This window comes from Felis catus, chromosome E2, assembly GCF_018350175.1.
Source record: "Felis catus isolate Fca126 chromosome E2, F.catus_Fca126_mat1.0, whole genome shotgun sequence".
Taxonomy (NCBI): domain Eukaryota; kingdom Metazoa; phylum Chordata; class Mammalia; order Carnivora; family Felidae; genus Felis; species Felis catus.
In genome coordinates, this window is record NC_058382.1 from 4,739,479 (window position 1) to 4,752,374 (window position 12,896).

Genomic DNA, 12,896 nt, shown 5'->3' on the forward strand with positions numbered 1-12,896 from the left:
CTCAAGGAAATCCATTAGCATTTTTAAGTGTTTTCAGTCATAAGTGTAACAGTGAACTGCCTAGGACAGAAGAAAATGCAGGCGGATGTGTCAGCTGATACATATAAAAAGAAAGCTGGTGGTAGTCAATAATGAATAGACATTTCCAGGCTAAGGAACTGAAATGGATAGATGTGCTGAAGTTCACTTGGTCTATATTGAGCTTTGATGTCAATTGACTCTTTTGAAAAGAAAGAGCTTACAAGGATAGTCTTTGCCAGTCTCAATTTTCTTAAAAATGTTAGTTTATTGATTTTGAGAGAGAGAGAATGGGAGACAGAGAGAGAGAGAGAGAGAGAGAGAGAGAGAGAGCAAGTGAGAACCAGGGAGGGGCAGAGAGAGAGGGACAAAGAGAATCCCAAACAGGCTCTGTGCTGTCAGAGCAGAGCCTGATGTGCGGCTTGATCTCACAATCCCTGATCTCACAAACAAAACCAAGACATGCTCAACCAACTGAGCCACCCAGTCTCATGTCAATTTCTTAGTTCAGCCTGAACAACTGGAAAGGGACAGGAATTCTGACACCCCCAAAAGGGGATAGGACATTCTTGCTCCATGGGAGTTTCAGGAGCCAACCCATTCATCACCCTGCTTTCCATTTCTGAACATCTAGAAGTTTCAAGCTTTAAATAGTTAATATACACAGACTTTGTGAAATGGAAAGAGGACCCAGCAGTGCCTTCAACTGTCTCTCTTTTGACCTTGTCTGTACTTTCTAACTGATTCCATTCTTCTCTCCAGGTCAGCATTTAGCTCAGGAAGAAACCCCAGCAGGGAAAGCACCCCAGGATGGGAAAGGAAACTACCCCCTCCAGCAACAGGGACTGCCCTGAGCCAGCAAGACCCCACATGACTGACAGCAGTGCAGTGATTGGCCTGACCTTCACCACCTTCATGCACAACCAGCCTTCGTCCTACATTTTCTTTATATAAACCTGGAAGGATTTTCAGCAGGTTGGGGACAGTGTTTGAGATGTTGGTCACCTCTCTTCTCAGTGTTGGCCTCCGTGAAGAAAATCTCCTTCTTGTTTTATCACCATTCATCTCGCCGGTGTTCTTGCCGACTCCAGGGGTCCCGCACAGATCGGGTTTGGCCACTTACCACTGACAAAATCCAAAGGCAGAGAGATGAGAGGTGGCGAAACACGAGAGGAAGTTATTTCAGGGAGGCTGACACTGCAAAGATGGCTGAATAACGTCTCAAGGACTGTCTCCAAAGTGCTGGATACACTTCCAGGTTTATGGAAGGGAAAAGGGGAGAGGTGGGTGGAGGGGCAAAAGGAGTCAGGACCTGCAGGTAGACAGTGAAGTCTGTCATTGTCTAGGAGTCAGTCTAGGGTGGGGTCTTTCTGGCTCAGGGCAGTCTTTGAGGCGTGAGGGGTAGTTCCAGTTCCCCTGAGGGATACTTTGTCCTCAGGGTCTTCCTCCTGAGCCAGGAAACAAGCTGGAAGGAACCCAGTGAGGAAGTTTGAGGTCAAAATTGAGGCAGCAAAAGTCCTCTGTCTTGCCCTTGGATTTGGTCAGCCATGAGTGGCAGAACTGGGTCTGTCTGGGGCCACTGGAACCAGGTGCTCCTGTACCCTTGGGTCCTGCTTACAAAGTCATTACCACAATCTATCCAATAAACATATCCCTCATCTACCATTGTTAATACGTGTGTGTGTGTACATGTGTGTGTTGAGAACACTTCCAATAGCCTCTCTTAGCAAATCTCAAGGGTACAATACACTAGTATTAAGCACACTCACCGAGGTGTAAACATTCACTGCTCACACATCCTGCATTAGTAGTGCTTTTTGCCATTTGACCAACATCTAAACATTTCCCCCATCCTCAGCCCCTGGCAACAAACTTGCTAATCTTTAATAATTTTGCCTTTTTAAAGATTTGCATGTATGTGATTTCATACAGTATATATTTTTTTCTGTATGTGGCTTATTTAACTTAACAAAATATCCTCTAGCAATGGCAATGTTAAGTTGCTGGCAATGGAAAAATGTCCTTCTTTTCTGAGGCTGATACATATGCCAAGAATAAATTAGGTGAAGGACATCTACTAGGAAGGGTTTAATAGCAGAGATGAACACTTAATTTTTATTTATTGTAAAGTTTATTGATTTATTTTGAGAGAGAGAGACAGAGAACGAGCAGGGTTGGAGCAGATAGGGAGACAGAGGATCTGAAGTGGGCCCTGTGCTGACAGCAGAGAGCCTGATGTGGGGCTCAAACTAACCAGCTGCTAGTTCATGACCTAAGCCAAGGAGGGACACTTAACTGACTGAGACATTCAGGTGCCCCCAGCGATGAATCATTTATAAAATGTTATCTGCCTGGCAGTGCAAACATGTTTGATAAACATTTGCTCTTTTCTTTTTCATTGAATGTAGATGTAGTTAGTCCTTCTTGAGATGTAAAGCCCTACCCCCTTCTCCTTCATTCCAAATGGCATATAAGCATCGATTGCCTGTCTTTGAGCCTCAAATCTTTGAGGTTCCCATAATCAAGAAATTATTTTTTTTCTCTCTTTTGAACTTGCCTGATGTCAGTTTAATCGTTAGACTGGCCAAAGAATAGAGAACAGATGAAGGAAAATGTTTTCTTCTTATACACATTCATTCTGTTGTTGAAAACTGACCTCTGTTCTTCAGAGCTAAAATATAATGTGAAGACAGAGTTTGGGAAAAAGATGTGAGTCAGGAGTTGAGCTCAAACTGGATGTGTATAAGCTCTTTCTCTGAGAAGACATTACTTTTGTATAGTTTCTGTTTTCATCACAGGAGGCTGTTCCCATAGGGTGTTTTGCCCGAAGTAAAAGATAAGGTGGAATGAAGAGATTATATGTGGGACTATGGTCAGTGGGTACAAGCAGGTAAACAGTGAAGGTCAGGTCTTGGTGTCTAGCTGGTGACATTAACTCCCTGTTTCATCTTGGGTACCATTATGAATGCAGCCTATGGCCACTTGGTAACTGTCATTTTTATTGCAGGGACTGTTGACCTTCAGGGATGTGGCCATAGAATTCTCTCAGGAGGAGTGGGGATGCCTGAACCAGTCATGGGGAACTGTACAGGGATGTGATGTTAGAGACCTATGGACACCTCCTCTTCTTGGGTGAGGATAACTCCTTCCAGACTTCCCAAACCACACTCAGGGTTTTGTTCCTTCCTTTGAAGACTGTCTCTTGGAAGCTTCCTCTTTGCATGACTGAGATTCAGATCCCTGCAGTAAGGGAAAGTAGGGGTTTGTAGATGTAGAGAAAAATCTTCACGGTGTTTCCTTCTCAGCTGTAGATTCCCCTTCTTTAATGTAAGATCATAATTTCTGTAGTTTACTGGTAATTGTAAACATTGACTGGCATAAAATGGTATTGCCCACTTAATCTCCATTTGCTACTCATTACTGTAGTGGTAGTACTTGGAAGTGGAGGTCAAGATCTGAACACTGCAAATCCCTCCTGCATATTAATAAGGGGTTGTTGGGCAACAGCTTTTGTGAAATCATTTTCTAGAATTCTACAATGTCCTCTCTTCTCTACTGAGTACAATACTGGGTTGAAAGGTAGAATTTTCAGCAATACTTAGATTCCTTTTTTCTGATAATCAGGTCTATTGTTTCAAAAACAGACCTGGTCATTTTTTTTTTTTTTGGAACGACAGAGGGAGCTCTGGGATGTGAAGAGAAAGGAGACAGTAGCCTCACACCCAGGTAGGTGGGAATGAATGAAGCAAATGACAGAGGTGAGGTCCAAATAGCAAGTAGAAAGATAGACCTTAAAATGTGGTTCAAGTAGGCTCCTTGAATGGAAATTAGTTTGAGAAGCCTAGTTTTATGTCTCTCCCTCTCACAGTGGGACATCTGTTTTCTAACAAATCATGCTCTTACACTCTCTAAGGATTCTCCTTCAGCCCACTGGTGGTCCATCACATCCACAGTGAGGGCCACAATACCCTGAAAACTTCTCCATTGCTTTGAGGGCCCTGGGGAATTTTCTGTACTTCTGAAGAACTCTATGCTAAGATATTTCCAATTTCTCTGCCTCCTGTGAGAAGTGTCTCAGGGTAGTGGTGGGCATACTGGGGGAAGCGGGGGCTGGGGTCCAAATCCCAGGAACACTGGAGACAAGTATCACATAATTTCTGTTTTATGCTTTCCAATGTTACTGAGGCTTTAATCTTAATTGTACCAAATTGAGATTCAGTAATTTCATCAGATAACAAAGCACCTTCCTAAAATGAGAAAATCTTATCCTTTATTTCACATCAGAAGTTCATTTTTCTTTGTATGAACTAAAATAAGAAATTTCCAATCTGTGTGTCCCATTTCTCAATGGTGAAATAATTTGTTTATCCTAACATTCATAACTAAATTAATGCCATAGGTAAACTAGAATATTTAGAACTTAGAACTTGCAGCCTATTATTCTCAATGGTTACCTTCTTTCTTAATAATTTTATCATTTTCATATTTTGTGTTATATGAAGTTCCTGTAACTTTGCTATGTTTTCACTTTCTGAGTACTTATATAAGAGATTCATTTCTGATTTATTAGATCAAAGTTGTAACTTGGTCATGTGCTTTATGAGCTATGAGACAGATAATTAGTAAAATTTTTACATTTAGAAAAAAATCTTAATCATAAATGTAATTTTACTTCACAATAAATTAATAACTATTTTTTTTCTATTTTCCTCAGAATATATCTGGATTTAAGCATAAATATTTTTTTGTAAAGTGACTGTTAGCCTAGTTTTCAACTTTGATGGTGTTTATTTAGAAATGAAAGGGTTCTGGGGCGCCTGGTTGGCTCAGTCTGTTGAGAGTCTGACTTCAGCTCAGGTCATGATCTCACAGTTTGTGGGTTCGAGCCCCACATCAGGCTGTGAGCTGACCGCTTGGTCAGAGCCTGGAGCCTGCTTCAGATTCTGTGTCTCCTTCTCTCTCTACCCCTCCCCTGCTCACGCGTTGTCTCACTCTCTTTCTCAAAAATAAATAAATGTAAAAAAAAAAAAATGAAAGGGTTTTGCTTGGGGCACTTGGGTGGCTCAGTCGGTTAAGCCTCCCACTCTTGATTTCATCTCACATCATGATCTCAGTGTTCCTGAGGTTGAACCCCTGTCAGGCTCTGTACTGAAAGCATGGAGCCTGATTAGGATTTTCTCTCCCTCTTTCTGCCACTACCCTGCCCTCATGTGTGTGCATATTCTCTCTCTCTAAATAAAGATATAAACATTTTTTTAAAAATTAAAAAGGCTTTGTATTTCCCTGATAAGGAGCGACGCTGAACATCTTTTCATGTGCCTGTTGGCCATCTGGATGTCTTCTTTAGAGAAGTGTCTATTCATGCTTACAAATCAAAACCACACTCAGGTATCACCTCACGCCAGTCAGAGTGGCCAAAATGAACAAATCAGGAGACTCTAGATGCTGGAGAGGATGTGGAGAAACGGGAACCCTCTTGCACTGTTGGTGGGAATGCAAATTGGTGCAGCCGCTCTGGAAAGCAGTGTGGAGGTTCCTCAGAAAATTAAAAATAGACCTACCCTATGACCCAGCAGTAGCACTGCTAGGAATTTATCCAAGGGATACAGGAGTACTGATGCATAGGGCCACTTGTACCCCAATGTTCATAGCAGCACTCTCAACAATAGCCAAATTATGGAAAGAGCCTAAATGTCCATCAACTGATGAATGGATAAAGAAATTGTGGTTTATATACACAATGGAGTACTACGTGGCAATGAGAAAAAATGAAATATGGCCTTTTGTAGCAACGTGGATGGAACTGGAGAGTGTGATGCTAAGTGAAATAAGCCATACAGAGAAAGACAGATACCATATGGTTTCACTCTTATGTGGATCCTGAGAAACTTAACAGGAACCCATGGGGGAGGGGAAGGAAAAAAAAAAAAGAGGTTAGAGTGGGAGAGAGCCAAAGCATAAGAGACTGTTAAAAACTGAGAACAAACTGAGGGTTGATGGGGGGTGGGAGGGAGGAGAGGGTGGGTGATGGGTATTGAGGAGGGCACCTTTTGGGATGAACACTGGGTGTTGTATGGAAACCAATTTGTCAATAAATTTCATATATAAAAAAAAATTAAAAGGCTTTTGTTTGCTTGATTCTACAGAATGGATTTTACCCTTGGTAAAATGCGCTTTTGATTCAATTTCCTTGTTTTTTTAAAAGTTTATTTATTTTGAGAGACAGAGACAGAGACAGAGAGTGAGAGGGGGAGGGGTAGAGAGAGGAAGACAGAGAATCCTATGCACGCTCTGCGGTTTGCAATGAGTTGAGCACAAGGCTCAATCTCACGACCCTGAGATCATGACCTTAGCTGAAGTCAAGAGTCAGACGCTTAACCAACTGAGCCACCCAGGCGCCCCACTTTGCTGTGTTTTATCGTGGACTTTGTGTGAGTACTCCCCACAGGTAGTAGTTTGTATTCTTCTATATTTGTAGCATTTTCCTTTGCCTTTCATAACCTGTAAATGCTGGTATGACAGAGTCTTTTCATAATCTTTCTTTTCACTCCCTGGAAATGCTTGAGGAGATTTCAAGTACTTTGTCATTAAATGTTTCTATGAATTATCTAGTGAAGTCATTGGCACAGGACTTTTCCTTTTTGGGAGTTTGTTTATTACATTTTTAATCTACTTGGTAGTTGTAAATCAGTTGAACTTTTCTTGAGTGAGAGAGCAAGTGAGTCGGGGAGAAAGGCAGAGGGAGAGAGAGAGAGAATCTTAATCAGGCTTCATGCTCAGAACAGAGCCCTGCATGGCACTCCATCACATGTCTCTAAGATCATGACTTGAGCCAAAATTGAGAGTTGGACCCTTAACTGACTAAGCCACCTGGGCTCCTCTGACATTTTTTTCCCTCCATGATGGAGTTACATAGGTTATACCTTTATTTGAAATAGATACTTTTTTTTGATACCTATTTGTTGGCATATAATTATCCCTTGTCTCTCTTATAATTTTTTTTATTTCTATGCTATCACTTGTACTGTATCTTGTTTTACTTCTTCCCTTCTGATTTTAGGTGATCTTCACTTTTTCATTCTTACTTGAGTTATATGTCTACAAGTTTTGTTGCTTATTTCTCTTTTTAAAAAATTTTTTAATGTTTATTCATTTTTGAAAGACAGAGTGCAAGCAGGGGAGGGGCAGAGAGAGAGAGGGAGACACAGAATCTGAAGATCTGAAGCAGGCTCCAGGCTCTGAGCTGTCAGCTCAGCTCGTAAAACCTGAGCCAAAGTCAGATGCTTAACCCACTGAGCCACCCAAGGTGCCCCTGTTGATTATTTCTGAACACCAACTCCTCCTATTGTTTTTTCCTATTTTTGCTGTATCTTATTGTCTTAATTTCTGTTTTCTGTTTAAATTTCCTTCCTTCTACTAAATCTTGGCTCATATGGTACTTTTCCTGATTATTTGAGGTGTAGGAAAGTGATTTGTGCTACACCATGAAATACTACAGAATGATCTATTAGGCTATGTCTTCAGCACATTGTGTGTGAGTTTCTGTGTCACAGAAGAATGAAGTCCTGAAGATTCCTTCTCAACCATCTTTCTGACATTCTCTTGACTTATTTTAAGGTTGTATATTAGAGGTTCTCAGTACATTCATCTGAGAGTAGTAAAAGTGTAATGATTTTACTTCTCTGATATTTCATATCTTTTAGCTGTATCTTCACATGGCACCTTGAGCTTCCTGACAAAGCGATGCATAGAAGCTCCTTTAGAAAAAGTGTCACTGGGTACATATAAACATTGTACCCTTGAGAATTTACACTTAATGTTAAACTGGGACAGTGATGGAAAGAATGAAGTGCATCAAAGATATAAGGAAGGACACAGCCAAATCGAGTCGACTGCCCAGAATAAGAACTTCACTGCTGAAACTGGCGAAGGATATAAAACATTTTGGAAAACCTCCCCTTTTATGTCCTCTACTTGTGCAAAGCAGTGTGTATCTGTAAGCACAATCTCAAATCAAATATTCAAATATACATATTTGGGCAAAGAAACTTTGGAGCATTTGGAGAATTACCTCATCCATTACTTGAACCAACTTGAAAATAGAATTGTATTGACCTTTCAGTCAAGTGTTTCTAAAAATCAGAAATTTTAAAATGAAGAAAAAAGGTCTAAGTGGTATCAATTTTGGAGGTGCTTCACTGAGGAGGTGGCCCTACAAAATAACCCTAGCATTTTCAATGGGGATAGAATTGCTCAATGCAGTGAATCTGAGAAAAAAATTTAACCAGGGCTCACATGTTAAGAAACGTCTGAGAACCCATTTGCAGGACAACCATTTTGAATGTAATAAAGGTCAGGATGACTTTTATCAAAGATCCAAACTTGTTATACATAAGAGTATGCATATTGGAGGAAATCCTCATAAATATAAGGAATGTGGGAAAGCTCTGAAGCAGTCCTCCAATACTGCTGATCATCAGAGGACTGGTGTGGGAAAAAACACATACAGATGTAATAAATCTGGAAACACGTTTTTGTCAAACATCAAGACTAAATACATGTAAGACAATTGGTACAGGTGATAAAGGGTACATTTGTAAGGAATTTGGCAAAACCTTTGACAGGCACTCAACACTATCTCAACACTGCAAATGGATACTACAGAGAAAATTTACAAATGTGAAGAATGTGGTAAAACCTTTAAGGATGGGTCATCACTCAGTGGACATAGGTGAATCCATACCAAGGAGAGACATTACAAATGTCAAGAATGTGGCAAATCCTTTAGCAGGTACTTAGGCCTTAATGAACAACACAGCATCCATACTAGAAAGGAACCTTATAAATGTAATGCATGTGGCAAGGCCTTTAGCCAGCACTCACACCTTATTCAACATTACAGAATTTGCACTGAGAGAAATATTACAAATGTCAAGAATGTGGGAAAGCCTTTAGCCAGCACTCAGACCTTACTCAACATCACAGAATTCAAACAGGAGAGAAACCTTACCAATGTAAGGAATGTGGGAAGGCCTTTAACCAATGCTCATACATTACTACACATCAGAGAATCCATACTGACAGAAACATTTTAGAGAATGTGGCAAGGCCTTTAGCCAGCACTCATGCCTTACTGAACATCACAGAATTCATAATGGAGAGAAACCTTATCAATGTAAAGAATGTGGCAAAGCCTTTAGGTAGAACTCAAGCCTTACTGAACATCACAGGATCCATACTGGAGAGAGACATTACCAATGTAAGGAAAGTGGCAAGGCCTTTAACCAGCACTCACACCTTATTCAACATTACATAATTCATACTTGAGAGAAGCTTATCAATGTAATGAGTGTGGGAAAGGCTTTAATCACTGTTCATCCTTTATTTAATATCACAGAATTCATACTGGAGTATATGTGAGAGAACTTTTAAGGACTGCTCAACCCTACTCCACATCACAGAATCCATACTGAAGAGTAATGATACACGTGTAAAGAATGTGGCTAGACCTTAAGCAATGCTAATCCCTGATTCCTTGTCAGAGAATGTTTACTGGAGATGATTTTATAAACATAAAGAATTTGGCAAGCCCTGTAATCAGTATTCAAGCCTCATTCACCATGAAATTTATACTTAAGAGAAACCTTATAAGTGAAAAGAATGTGGTAAAACTTTTCAGAAGGCACAATCCTTACTCAGCATCTCATTGTTCACTCTTAGGAGAAACATTACAAATGTAATGAATATGGCAAAACTTTAGCTGGAACTCATAACTTATTCAACATCATAGTTCTCATAAAGGAGGAAAACTCTAAAATGTAAAAAGAATGAACAACCTTTAAATTTTTTTTTTTCAACGTTTATTTATTTTTGGGACAGAGAGAGACAGAGCATGAACGGGGGAGGGGCAGAGAGAGAGGGAGACACAGAATCGGAAACAGGCTCCAGGCTCCAAGCCATCAGCCCAGAGCCTGACGCGGGGCTCGAACTCACAGACTGCGAGATCGTGACCTGGCTGAAGTCGGACGCTTAACCGACTGCGCCACCCAGGCGCCCCATCAATACTTACTTTAAATGTAAAGGGACTAAATTCCCCAAATCAAAAGATATAGATAGGCTGAATGGAAAGAAATATGAGATCCAATTATATGCTGACATCAAGAGACTCACTTTCACTTTCAGAACACACTCAGCCTGAAAGTGCAGGTCTGGAAAATGATATTCCATGCAAACGGAAACCAAAAGAAAGTGGGGTAGCTATGCTTACTTCAGACAAAATAGACTTGAAGCCAAGGACTGTAATAAGGCACAGTGAAGATCAATATAAAATAAAGGGGTCAGTTTGTGCAGTTTTCAGTTAATGTGGTGTTTGGCAGAATAGCAAGAAAGTTTCCCCCTATTTTGATTTTGAAGAACAGGAATGGTGTGGTTCTATAACTCATGTAGTACTTACCACATGGAAACCAAACACCTTTTTCCATAAATGTTGGTGGTGTTTGTCCAGGTACCTGAATTGTAGCTTGTGTAATGTTTCCGAACATCTGTGTCTAATGACTCCGCTAAATTATTTGATATTCAAAAACGTATTTCTATGTTTATAGGGTTGGGGGAAAAAAGAACACTAAATGACAACTTGAGAAGGTCCTATTGCTTCCAGATTTTGAAGTGTGTGGGAAAATACAGTTTGAAAGAAAATCTTGGGTGATTTACTGGAAAAGCAGTCAATAATTTATCAAAACCAACTTGTAGAGGCTAATGTTTTCCACAGTATTCAGTTTTCTAACATCTTGCTATTATACACATCATATTTTTTCACAACATGTTACTTTATATTTTTATCTGCTCTTTTAAGCCCTCAATAAGTTATTTGTCCTTTCAGGCAAGTTACAATAATATCTCTCAGTAATATTTCTGATATTTCTGTGTAGTTTTTCTTTGTATACAATTACAAATGATAGGCTTTTTATGGGTCACCTTTGCAATACTTGTGATAGTGGGTTTGTTGCAAGTTGAGTTCTTTCTCAAATTTGCATCTTCCCATAAGATAACCTTATATTCTACTTGGTTCACACTTTTTAGACTACATTACATGTGACTAAAGGTTTTGTACATTGTATGTGTATTTACTACATAGAAAACATTCACTCCTTTAATGTTGGAGTAAGGTAGCTATTACATGTATGTAAGATTTGTTTGTGTTCCACTAAAGCTGTGTTGTATATCTGTGTTGTATTTGTATTGATAAGACATTTAGTTCTGCTTATTGCTTTTTCCTTTTGTTATACAATCTTATTGTGCATTGATTTTATCAACATTTGGATGCATGTGCATCAGTTACCTAAAAAAAATTTTTTCTTTGATAGATATATAGTAATCTTTTATCGATTTTGAAATAAATATAACCTGCTTTTACTAAAAAAAGAAAAGAAAAAGAAAAAGAAAGGAATCAATTCAACCTATGGATATAACTTGTATAATTATGCACCCCACAGCACCTAAATATATATAGGAAATATTAAGAGACAAGAACAGAAAAAGAAAGAGCAATACAATAGCTAGGGACTTCAATACTACATCTTCAATAATGGATACGTTATCCAGACAGAATATCAATAAGGAAACATCAGACATCAATTCCATTAGGCAGACAGACTTACAACATTGAATCCAACAGCAAAAAACACATTCTTCTCATGTGCATGTGGAACATTCTGCAGTATAGATTATATGTTGGTCCACAAATAAATCTTAATAAGTTTAAGATTGAAATACTATCAAAGCATCTTTTCCAACCGCCATGGCAGGAAACTAGAAGTCAGTTATAAGTACAAAACTAGAAAACTAAGCAACATGCCACATTATTCATAATAATCAAGACATGGAAATAACTTGTGTCCGTTGTCAGAGAAGATTATATGGTGCATATATACAGTATATGGTGGCTAAAATGAACAATATTGTTTTGCCTATTTGAAAGAATCTAAACAGAGTAGCTCTTCAAAATTCTTATCACACAAAAACTTGATAACTGTGAGGTGGTGGATGTTAAGTAAACTTACTGTGGTAAATGTTTTTGCAACGTGTACATTTCTCAAATCATTAAGATGTACACCTTAAGCTACGATAATGTTGTATGACAATATTTCAATAAAACTGGAAAAACCTTAAAGAAGCAGATTGGTGGTTGCTTAGGCATGAGGGTAAAGGATGAAGGTGGGGATAGCTAAAGAGTATTGAGGTTTCTTTTCCAGGTGATAAAATGTTCTAAAATTGACAATGGTTTGCTTGTATGTAAATCTGAATTGGTTAAAAATCTATCAATTGTACAAAGTAAATGGATGAATTATGCAGCTTGTAAATCATATCCAGATAAGGCTGTTTAAAAAGAACGCCTGGGTGGCTCAGTTGGTTAAGCGTCTGACTTCGATCTGATCTCACGGTTTGTGAATTTAAGCCCCGTGTCTGGCTCTGTGCTGACAGCTCAAAAATAAATAAACACACACACACACACACACACACACACACACACACACACAAACAAACATACAAACAAATAAACAAATATTTTTGAAATTTTAAAAGAATACCTAGTATTTAGGACAAATGTCAAAGACTGAATAAATTCAAGTATTAATCACACACATATACACACACATGTAAGATTCCAAATTGATACTAGGATTTAACTTTCTGTTTTGCTTTGTGTGATAATATAAAAAACAACTTTGAAAAGAAGCACATGGTAAGGAAGTTCTGTCAAATTAGACATAATACGTATAATTATTAGCGTGAAGCAAGTTCAACATTTTCATGTTAGATAAAGAACAGGATAGGGGGGCACCTGGGTAGCTCAGTCAGTTGATAGACCGACTTCAGGT

At 39.0% G+C, this 12,896-nt stretch overlaps 1 protein-coding gene and 1 pseudogene across 6 annotated transcripts in view; one reads left to right on the top strand and one right to left on the bottom strand.

The window, feature by feature from the left end:
• Positions 1-12,896, bottom strand: part of LOC101086687 (putative protein ZNF720) — a 257,450-nt gene that overhangs the window by 188,932 nt on the left and 55,622 nt on the right. The window lies entirely within an intron of this gene.
• LOC123382408 lies at positions 8,670-9,407 on the top strand (annotated as a pseudogene).